This window comes from Rhinoderma darwinii, chromosome 2, assembly GCF_050947455.1.
Source record: "Rhinoderma darwinii isolate aRhiDar2 chromosome 2, aRhiDar2.hap1, whole genome shotgun sequence".
NCBI classification, from domain to species: domain Eukaryota; kingdom Metazoa; phylum Chordata; class Amphibia; order Anura; family Rhinodermatidae; genus Rhinoderma; species Rhinoderma darwinii.
Window position 1 is genome coordinate 221,947,419 of NC_134688.1, and position 11,415 is coordinate 221,958,833.

At 41.3% G+C, this 11,415-nt stretch overlaps 1 long non-coding RNA gene and 4 other non-coding genes across 6 annotated transcripts; all 5 read right to left on the bottom strand.

The window, feature by feature from the left end:
* Positions 1-7,012: 7,012 nt before the first annotated feature.
* On the bottom strand, positions 7,013-10,843 carry LOC142742774 (uncharacterized). Of its 2 annotated transcripts, XR_012881434.1 has the most exons (9): positions 10,754-10,843; positions 10,139-10,205; positions 9,000-9,029; positions 8,759-8,791; positions 8,231-8,295; positions 7,963-7,984; positions 7,724-7,748; positions 7,411-7,432; positions 7,013-7,083 (listed from the first exon to the last, which is right to left on the bottom strand). It is a non-coding gene; the product is annotated as an uncharacterized LOC142742774 (long non-coding RNA). The 2 variants fall into 2 exon arrangements; XR_012881433.1 differs by having other exon boundaries at positions 7,013-7,432; positions 10,754-10,841.
* Positions 7,803-7,940, bottom strand: LOC142747821 (small nucleolar RNA SNORA8). The gene has a single exon (XR_012882057.1). It is a non-coding gene; the product is annotated as a small nucleolar RNA SNORA8 (small nucleolar RNA).
* Positions 8,370-8,493, bottom strand: LOC142747831 (small nucleolar RNA SNORA18). Its single transcript, XR_012882066.1, has one exon. It is a non-coding gene; the product is annotated as a small nucleolar RNA SNORA18 (small nucleolar RNA).
* Positions 9,977-10,110, bottom strand: LOC142747838 (small nucleolar RNA SNORA40). Its single transcript, XR_012882072.1, has one exon. It is a non-coding gene; the product is annotated as a small nucleolar RNA SNORA40 (small nucleolar RNA).
* LOC142747824 (small nucleolar RNA SNORA1) lies at positions 10,457-10,588 on the bottom strand. The gene has a single exon (XR_012882060.1). It is a non-coding gene; the product is annotated as a small nucleolar RNA SNORA1 (small nucleolar RNA).
* Positions 10,844-11,415: the final 572 nt, after the last annotated feature.

The following is an 11,415-nucleotide window of genomic DNA, read 5'->3' on the forward strand; positions in this document are numbered from 1 at the left end:
AGGCCTGAACCAGGAGTTTCTGTCCAATATGTACGTCAGAGCTGCAAATACTTGTAAAAGTCTGTCTTTGGAAGGTTAAACTCCGTCTGCAGCTGCAAGAATTGTTTGATGTATCCTTCACATAATAAGGCAGTTTTCTATGTGATTTGTACTATTATGGCGCATTTCTTTTTACACTAATTTAAGAACAGATGTTTGCACCTCACTAGACACATTAAAGTGTCTAGAAAAAGGAGCTTGGCTTTGCCGGAAGGGGCCATAGCTTAAAATGTGCTAAAGTGCGCCAAACCAAAACTAAGCCAACCGAGAGTTGGTATAGGGAAGATAAAAGTGTCTAGTAAGTCTAGTACATATCTTCGAAGCGTCCAGGATTCAGCGGGACAGTCCCGGAATCTATGGGAACAATACTGTATGATGACACCTGCTAAGGGGGCATTATACTGTATTGTGTCACATGCTAAGGGACCATTTTACTATATGGGGGCACCTGCAAAGGAGCATTATACAGTATGGGGACACCTGCTAAGGGGGCATTAGACTGTATGGAGGCAGCTAAGGGGGAATTATACTGTATTTGGGAAGCATACTGCATGGGGGGCAGCCATAGAACATCATACTCCATGGGGGCCACTATGGCAGCATTATACTCTATGGGGCAGCTATGGGGGTATTATATTGTATTGGACAGTGATGGAGGCATTATACTGTACAGGGGCATCACACTGTATGGGGGCATCTGTGTCTGCATTACACTGTATGGGTACTTCTATAGGGGCATTATACTGTATGGGGCAGCTATACGGGCATTATACTGTGTAAGGGCAGCTATTTGGCTTTATACTGTGAGGGAGGCATTCTGAGGTATTAAACTCTGTGTGGGGCAGCTATAGGGGCATTATACTGTGGGGAGGTACTATGGGCGCATGATACTGTGTGGGCTGAACTGGGTGAGTATGGGCGGTAATTGGGAGGAGTTATAGGCGTGGTTTAACAGGGAAAAATGTCCCGCAGTGCGCAAGAAACATTGGTTTTTCCTCTTGGCAATGCTTTAAAGTTGGGTGGTATGCTAGTATGATGCACCAAATTTTGGAGCCTGGGCCAAGTTTATGCTATCCAAAACTTTTGGGGGCAGATATAATAAATCTGCTCCAATATGTCTGGCAACCTCTTCACTCCTGCCTGTTTCCACTACCCAAATCCCTCTAAATTTTATATCTTTGGAAGCCATGGGATGTCCCATTAGGGTGTATATATTGTGTTGTGTATATTGCATTCCCACCTTAATTTGTGAATAAGCGTCAAGATGGGTGTGCTTACTGTATATACACTCTAAAATGATGGGCCTTTAACACTTCATTAAAGCTGAAATGCCAGGTAATATGCCCATGGATTAGGATTCACTAGGTTCACTCTTTTCCTATCTCTGCTGTGTTTCCACGAAAAAGATGACTCATTTTGTAAAAGTATCGTATGAAATGTTAAATACTTTTGTGTCAAAAAAGACAAAAGTATAATAGGTATGATACCTTTATTGGCTAACCATAAAAGTTCTATATGCAAGCTTTCAGAGCGCAGAGGCCAATAAAGGTATCATACCTATTATACTTTTGTCTTTTTTGACACAAAAGTATTTAACATTTCATATTGTCTCTGGCTAACACGGTACTACACTATTTTTTACTGTAAAAGTATCGGAAAGGCACCCGGACAGGTGCGTCATGCAACACATATAGCATTTGTGGCATTAATACCATTTTAACTGGTTTGGTTCTGCTTTCCCTACTACCGACAAAAATAGCTTAGAATCAGATCATGCTTATTTTCCTTTTAAAGAGGCTGTCACCAGATTTTCAAACCCCTATTGCATGTGATCGGCGCTGCAATGTAGATAACAGTACCGTTTTTGTTTTTTTCAAAAACGAGCATTTTTGGCCAAGTTATGACCATTTTTATATTTATGCAAATGAGCCTTTCTTAAGTACAACTGGGCGTGTTTAAAGTTAAGTCCAAGTGGGCGTGTATGTACATCTGGGTGTGTTTACTTGTTTTACTAGCTGGGCGTTGTGAATGGAAGTGTATGATGCTGACGAATCAGCATCATCCACTTCTCATTGTTACCACCCAGCTTCTGGCAGTTCAGACACACAGCGTGTCCTCGCGAGATTACGCTGTGACGTCACTTCCTGCCCCAGGTCCTGCATCTGGTCGGACGAGCGAGGACACGTCGGCACCAGGCTACATCGACTTACCTGCAAACCCCGATGCTGCTGCAGAATCAACTGTAGCCTCTGTCGCCTGGTGCCGACGTGTCCTCGCTCGTCCGACACAATGCAGGACCTGGGGCAGGAAGTGACGTCACAGCGTAATCTCGCGAGGACATGCTGTGTGTCTGAACTGCCAGAAGCTGGGTGGTAACAATGAGAAGTGGATGATGCTGATTCGTCAGCATCATACACTTCCATTCACAACGCCCAGCTAGTAAAACAAGTAAACACACCCAGATGTACATACACGCCCACTTGGACTTAACTTTAAACACGCCCAGTTGTACTTAAGAAAGGCTCATTTGCATAAATATAAAAATGGTCATAACTTGGCCAAAAATGCTCGTTTTTGGAAAAAAATAAAACGTTACTGTTATCTACATTGCAGCGCCGATCTGCTGCAATAGGGGTTTGAAAATCTGGCGACAGAGCCTCTTTAAACTTAACATTGGGATTTCATTTTGACGTTACCGTGTTATTGGGAGCGAATTATGTCTATTGGAACCTTAAATCAATTTATTGAGGGTTACAGAGTATTACAGTAGAGCTACATAAACATCATTATGAAGGCATAACAAGGTCATAGTGACCTCTGCAGACATGTTGTCATGTAAACCAATTGTTTTCCACAAGTCTAAATTAAAATGATGTTATTTTATACTGAAACAGTTTTGTAGAAAAATGCGACTTCATCTTTATTCAAAGTGAGACTAGTGTAACCTGCCCACAAATATGCTTTAGATGACATTTTAAAGGCCAGTTCTGCACCCTCATCTACAGGATAGAATTAAAATCTGTTATTTTACACCATGTCCTATGGTTTGAATGTCCTGACAGATTAGCGAGTGCTCCAGCAGAGAAGTATTACACTTGAATAATTGGCAAACCTATGATTTTTCATGTTTAATTTTCGCATAGTGGGCCGCCCGGTTTAACAAATTGTGTGGTCACTCATCACCGCATGCGAGTTTGGTTTCGGCTGCATGCCGCTACATGGGTCTGTATCCTTACAACTGCGCCACCTTACTTCCAATTGAATGACGGACATAAACAAACCTCCAATTATAAAACAACTTTCCATAAATCGACAGTACAAGCAAAAATAAGAAACTTTGTAATATATCTCAGAGAAAAATGCTACTTTCTCCACTTATCAGACTCCTCTCCTCTCCCCAGTTTCTTAACTGTTCACACATTTATAAGTCTATGGAGAGGGGGAGGAGAAGGCAGAAGCAGGAGACTTGCGAACAGTCACCTGCATGCAGAGAAGATCCATTATACAGCAGTAAGGACCATTTTAGCTGAGAATCCAGCACTGGTGTAACAAAGTAAAACACTTACTAGAAGCTACGTGAAGGACATTATACAGCAGTAATGAGAAGTGGAACTGTGAATCTAGCACTGGGGTGAGAGTCAAACACTTGCAAGGAAGCTGCTGCAACATCTGTTTGTCTCACTCACTCTGAAGTTGCTCCCTCCTCCATAGACTTCTACAGGCAGCTGTAACCTGATCATACAATGGAGCTTAGAAACCGTATCCTCCGCCTCACTGAATATGGATTCTATGAACGAATGAATTCTGAGTGAACAGTTGGTGAGGGGTCCTGATAATTGGAGAGGCATTTTTGTCTGTTATTTTATATTTGCTTGTACTGTTGATTTATGAAAATCAATTTATAACCGGAGATGCACTGTAACTACCTCATAGAATGCTCAATGACAATGATTCAATGGAAAGGATATTGTATCCATTCTGAATGTTTTGTCTACATTGGTTTTTTTTCCCCCATGAAACTGAATCAGGTGTACTTTTCTCCTTCAAAAGTAATATTATGGAATATTTAAATATGGCTGTAATTAAGGTAAGCGATGAATCTAGTAATCTGGCACATTTCCACCAATAACTGCCAGAGCATGATGGGAATTGTAGTTTCACAATAGCTTAAGTGTCAACGGTTGCTGACCCATGTATTACATGGTAAATGCTGTAAAAAATATGCACTAAAAAAAAAAAATGCTTGAATCAGTTTTTTGATCACCTTACCATCCAAAAATGGAAGTGATCAAAAAGTTGCATGTACCCCAAAATGATACCAATAAAAACTACAGCTCATCCCACAAAAAGAGCCCACACGTTTACATTCACATGTATGGCACTGCCATACCTGTGAGAACGCACTTAATTTATGGGGTGTCTCCAGAGGTACAGCATATTGTGCACTGAAAAGGCATATTAATGGAAAAATTTTAATTTTCACTTTGCACCATGTGCTGCACATCAATTTCTGGAAAACACCCATGGTGTCTGAATGCTCACTACACCCCTTAATAAATGCCTTGAGGGGTGTAGTTCCCAAAATGGGGTAAATTCTCAGGGGTTTCATTTAGGAATTCACATTGTGAACCAATACTTTGTAAATTGCCAAGACAGACCTCAAATGCACATGGTACTCTTACACTTGAGCCCTGTCTTTTGTCAAGGCAAAAAATGTAGGGTGCTTCTAAAACTGAACCACAGCATAATAATTAAAGAGCAGTCTTTTCAGTGGCAGAAGCTAGACAACATAACTGCCATTTTTTACTTTGCAATATCCACTATGCATTAATTTATTTCTAAAATGGGGTCACTACCCCTAGAGGTTCACTGCAGTGGTACCTCAGGGCAAACCATTCCAGCAAAAAAAACCACAGGCACGCTTTGCTTTCTATGCCCTGCTGTAAGTCAACCGGCAGTTTGAGCATATATGGGCTATTGCTGTACTTGGGAGAAGTTGCCTTTTCCTGTGAAAATGAAAAATTTAGCAGAATCTACATGGGGTAGAGAAAACAAACACTTTCCACAACACAAACATTCACCCCTACATGAATTGTATAGTTTCTAAAAATAAAGTCTGTTAGGGGTATGTGTTTTGGCACCACAGAGCCTCTGCAAACCTATAGCGGCAGTTTGAAACAGCCTAAAAACTAGGCGGAAAACCCATAAAGTACTCCTTCATTAGTCAAGTATTGCACTAGGGCCACACGTGGCAGAGTTCTAAAACATCAGATTAGGTAAACATGGAGTTGTGTTTGGCTTTTAACCATAACCATGTTACAGAAAGAAAAGGATTAATAAATATCGCAACCAAAAAGTCAATTTTGCCTTCATCTCTATGAAAGACCTGTTGAAACATCCAAAATGCTGCTTTAAATTGTGTCTTTTTTGTAGTGTGGTATATTAGACTTTCAAACCAATAAAAAAAAAAAAAACTATTTCCCAACATTTTGAAGAACACTTTTCACTGAGTTCAATGCATCCTGAACTCATGTAAAAGCATTTAAAATTTACTACATAAGTGAATCTGATTTAATGAGCAAGAAAGGTCAAAACTGGCTGCAGAAGGAAGGGATGCAGTTAGGTTAAAAATGGGTAATTACTAGGACCACAATCCCAAGCACACCAGCTAAGAACACTAGGAGGGTGTCTAGAAGTTGGTCCAACCGTTAGTTTTAGATAACACAAATATCTGTGTGTAGTCACAAAATGTTTTTTTTTTTTTACTTTAAATTAAACAGAATGACTATTTGTGGGAGCTGGTCATCCACCGGGTTACATCATATAGATTAGCAAATATATTAAAAGAAAGTTTCTATGAGGCCAAGTATGGTAATGAACGGAACTTTATGCAAAGTGAGCAGTCAAATATATATTTTATGTAACTAAAGATTAACAAGTCAATGCTTAGGAGGGGGGAGGTCTTAGTTTAGGCCATACTGTACAGGTACATGTCTTACAACTACTTAAGACCAACTACATACAATAGCTCTCACATCATCATGACACTTAGACCCCTACAGGTCAACCAAAGTTATAGCTTTTATGGTAAGCAGAATTTGGCTTAGAACCAGGAGTTAGTTATTTGCAACTAGCCTAACATTTGATTTAGGCTCATATAGTCCAGAACCCAAACACTAACAGTATATTTGTTCGCAACATGTCTTCCATTAGTTGCGTCTGTACATTACTCTAACATGAGGGGTAATGGGGTCCTAGAAAGACAAAGTCTAACCAATAGTTCCATAAAACAATGTGATTGAGGTTTAATTCAAATAAAGCAGCACCATATTACAAATAAATAACATTCCCATGTAAATTAGTTACTGCAGTTATAAGCGGTTCTGTAGCAGCATCTTTCCAGGACGTAGCACTTATCTACTACCTCCACTTAAGCGGCTGCAAGTTTCTTTTGCATTGAACATTTAACCACTACAATATAATATGGACTGTAGTTGTAGACCAACCAATGCATTAAATAGTCTAAGGCCCCATGCACACTAGTGTTTCAGTAATTTCTGAAAGTAGACACGGACCCATTCATTTCTATTGGCCACGGACACCTTTCAGTATTTTTACTGATGGTGTCAGTGCTGAAAAAAAATTCTAGACCGTCCTATTCCTGTCAGTAATTACAGCAAGGACTCTCCCATAGAAGACTACAGGAGCTTCCGGAAATACGGCCAGCTGATGAGGTCTTTCCGTATACCGTCTGCATTTACTGAAGCATTGCTAGGCAACATGTTAATGACATCATTTGCAACCTCCTTTCTGTAAGGAACCATATACAGATGTAATATAGGGCCCCTTATGTAGATCTGTATGCATATTGATCTGTATTTAGGGACAGTATTTCTGGATAGATGAAAACTGCCGGGTGCATGGGGCCTTATTCTGCAAGTATTCTTGTGGAAAATGAAGACCACACACACACTTGTTACATTAATCTTTTTATTAAGAATCTAGACGTGCATATAGCAAGCAATCCAGGGCAAGCCACCACCACTACAAAATAAAGAAAACATTAGTGAGCAATTTTAATTCCACTCAAGAATAGTCAAATTGTGAAGGGTATCTAGTGTTCATAATGGTTGTAGCTACAAGAAAATTTAACATGGTGAAGGGCAGTGCAATTTAATATTTATAGCATCACAAACGAAAACCTGGAGTCTGCAGAGTATCTCCTCAATAATAGACCATGGTACACACATGTAGTGCCCACAGTATCCTGTAGAGGATTATTATATTGGTCACAGCGTAAGGACAGTCTGTTTCCTGCCAGAAAAGCCCTCTTTGAAGTGACCGCTAGGCTGATTGTCCTTGTGCTCCTACCTTCAATTCCTGTTCATGAATCCTGGAAGGGAAGCGAAGCATTAAGATTAGACAACATGTTTTATACCAAAGTAAAGAACTCTCAAGTTGCAGCATATCTATCCATCAGAGGCCATTGCGCTGTGAACACAGCATTTATGTAAACCTTCTGAAGTTTTACTCTTTGGTCATGTCCACAGCAGACCACACACAAATAGTTACAGCCGCTTTGGTAATGACCAGTTGCTTTTCTTTGTACCATCAGAGATCTTGTTTAGACAGTACTTGATTAGTTATGATATCATTAATGTATGCATCAGTAACTTCTATTTACCTGATATGTCAACACCTCCAAAAGTCTGCAAGAAAAGCAAATGGTTAGATTTGGAAACCAGCATTTTAGAAATTGTAAACCTTGTCTCAGCATTAATACCAGGTTCACAAACACGAGAGGCCTGAAAACCAACGATGTCACTTTCTGAGTTAATCTCGCACTGTTAAATGAACACCACAATGGGAAAAGCCAATGCGTGCAGATACCATACAGTGCATGAGAACAGACTATTAACTCACCTGAACCCCAGTCCTGTCCTTCCTGCAAGACAATAACAACAAAATGAATGCATAATATCAACTTGCAGAATGACATGTCCAATTCATTAGGACTCTAGAAATCCATGATTTTCTCAGCTGCAAGAGCAGGTCACTTCTAGTCAGAGTTACAAGCTCCGTTCATACTTGGGTCACACAGCAGTTGAACTCAAATCTCATCACGTGATCTGAAGTGCAGCAAGTTGTCATTCCAATTGTAGACCACGGTTTCCAGCGTATGTTTACTTACCGGCAGGTCCCGACTACTGCAACGCCACGTACTGCGCAGCTACGCAAAGCCCAAGCGAGGGTCATCTAAAAAAAAAAAGCTAGGACGTAATCATAAGCAACTGACTGGACAAAGTGCACACAAGTACAAGACTAATTCAGTGTGTTATGCAGTTTATAACCTACTAAGAAAGATTAGCAGGCAAAGCAAACTACAAGCTTTATTTCTGAGGCGTTTCCAACGATATGAGAATACTGCAAAACCCTATCGGGATAGACCTCAACACCAGCCACTTCTGATACATTTCACAATTAACTTTGTTACAATCAGAATTGGAGATAGCCTGCCAAAAAAAAGAAAGCCAGAAACTGTATTATTTTACTTTTTTTGTGCCATATAAGCTCTAGAGGGGGAACACCGGTCTGCGTACTTCTGGGGCTTTCATTCAGAAGTCATTGGTGGCTATAGATTAGACTAAGCGGACATTATAGAAGTCTTCATTTTTAAGATGACGAGATTGAATATACAGGCATGAATTTAGCATTTTACCTTCAAGTCCATCTGCTTGGTCACCGTTTACAACTAGCAAGAAATAAAATAGGATGTTAGCTTTGATAAAAGTAAACTCACTTTATTCATGGTAGGTAAACTGTTCAGACAGTCTTGTGTCAGTCACCCCAAGTCAGAGCAGTTGAACATTGCTGATCATCAGAACAGTCAAGACTGGCTGGGTTATATTAACTATAGTAAGACATGTCCCTCATACAGCTAGGACTAGAAAGACCATTACCTCATGTCATCCTGTAGACTACACCAGCACCTATGGAGAGAAAATAAAGGGCTCTTACAGACTGAAACATTAACCAGGATAACCGAGACGGATACAAAACCTGGTTACCCTTTACTAGTGGCTTGTTAGAATGCCTAAAGGAAAGCTTGAGTGAACTGTCCCTTTAAAGGGATTTTCTGAGATAAAAACGACTGGAAAATGTAAGTATATTACAGATGTATTTGCATTAACAAATTGGCCCCGTTGCCAGATGCTGCCGTGGGGTACTTGACGGGTGACGTCACTCAGGACACTGAATTGATCTTCAATTATTTTACAGGTATATGACACGTCACTTGTGACGTGCATGGGCTGTTCTACAGCCCGTAACACATGCGCAGTCCCTGCTGTTCAAGAAAATAGCAGGGACTGTATGCGCTTTATGGGTGGTACAAGTGACGTGCCATATAACCATAAAAGAATGGAAGATCAAAACAGCAGCCTGAGTGACGTCACCCATTGAGTACCTCACGGCAGCATTTGGACAAAGTATATTACAAATGTATTTACATTAACAGTCATTTTATCTCAGAAAACCCCAGTTCTAAATGTAAACCCAAATATTGTACATACTGGGACGGCCATACAGCACCCGAGTATGATCAGGCCTATAAGCGGATATATTGCCAGTGCAGTGACCTAGTGGTTTATTTAATAGTCATTTTGAATTTGAAGCTGCAGACTGCCAGCAGGGGTGGGTGGTTGGGCCCACACAATGTTTAACCTGGGGCCCTAAGTTGTTGGTGTTCACACATTTAGATTGTTGCCTATGCATTATTAACACTTCAGGCCCCATTTCTATTGAGAATATGGACACCAGTTTTAAAACTGGCACGCATCACTTTAACGTGAAGAACAAAGTGCCATATGCACAACTCCTAGAATAGGCCAGATAACCTTGCAATCTATAAACTCCCTCAGAATGCCTTCCAGGGTTAGATGTCCCTTCCCATAAGTAACACAACTCCTACAGGTCAAGTAGTTGTGGGTTGCAATAGAAGGTTTTGGTCTTAGCACTTCGTTTATGTTTGTACCTAGAATAAGGCCAAACAATGGAAAACCAACGAGTGCTGTTAAGGAAGCTTATAAGATGCACCTACCAGATCAGGGGACGTGATGCACCAGCAACCGCGTGTCATAGCGAGACCACATCTTATACAGCAGCACCTAGTGGGAGAAAATGGTATGACATGTAGATAGCGATCCAGACACTAATGAACATTAGGGAAATGTATAACTTCATAGCGCGCTTTTAGGAAGCCTCCCCCTATGGCTGCTGATAACATGCAGGGACACACGACCCGCTACCACTCTACAAACCCTTCCATAGACATTCACGTGACGACCTACACGAGGTTGAACCTCCCCAGCCTTACATACTACCAGTGCTATTTACAGCACCCTCTAGTGGTGGTGCTACATGTGCCAGGTCTCATTGTCATCACTGCAATCCGTTTTACATGATGGAAGCAAAACCTGCCCGTCCGTATCGCCTCGCTGTACACTAGAGACACATTCATGTAAGATTGCGCCCCATTTCTAGCAAGGCTGCAGCAATCACGAGGATAACCATAAACAAGACAAAGAATTGCAGCAGAAAACGATACGTGCCGCATAGATACAAAGGCTGGTTAGTAAATTCCTTTCAATCCCGCCCATATATAATGTCGGTCACATAGGCCAATGCCCTAACCCAGTACACAGCACAACATTACCTCTCCACAGCAAACCGGGAAATGAGACCGTACAAGGCGTGTGATGGGTTTTTATAGGGTGAGCGTCTCCATCATGACGCCCCGTTCTCGCGATATTTCACTCAAGCGGCTAATTACACAGCAGAACCAGATGGAGGCGCGACGGTGACGTCACTATCGGTTGTTTTAGCTGGCGGTGTACAGCTATGATTATAGGCCATGGTGTACAGAGGGCCCCCTGCTGGTTATGCTTCATATCATCACAACCCAACATCCAGATTCCAGTGGCAAAAGGGGCACCAGCTTGTAGGAGAAAAGGGAAGCCCTGTAGGAAAGGGGGATAGGCTTAACCGGAGCTGCTCCACTGCTTCTACATGGGCTGCTGCTGTGCTATCTACGCCCTTGTTCATAGGGGACAGTTCGCATGTGGTGCACTCATTCAGTATGATTTTTTTTTAATGTCATCCACAAAAGGAAAAATAAGTACACCTTGTTTTTGATCTGTCATTCGGCTGAACTGAAGAAAACTTGTAAAAGATTTATTTTTACTTATATAGCACCAACATATTCCGCAGCGCTGTACAGAGGCCACATAGGGGAAGACATACAAACCCCATGCAGATGTTGTCCTTGGTCCCAGAACCCCAGCGCTGGAAGACAATAGACCACTGAGCCTCCGCGCT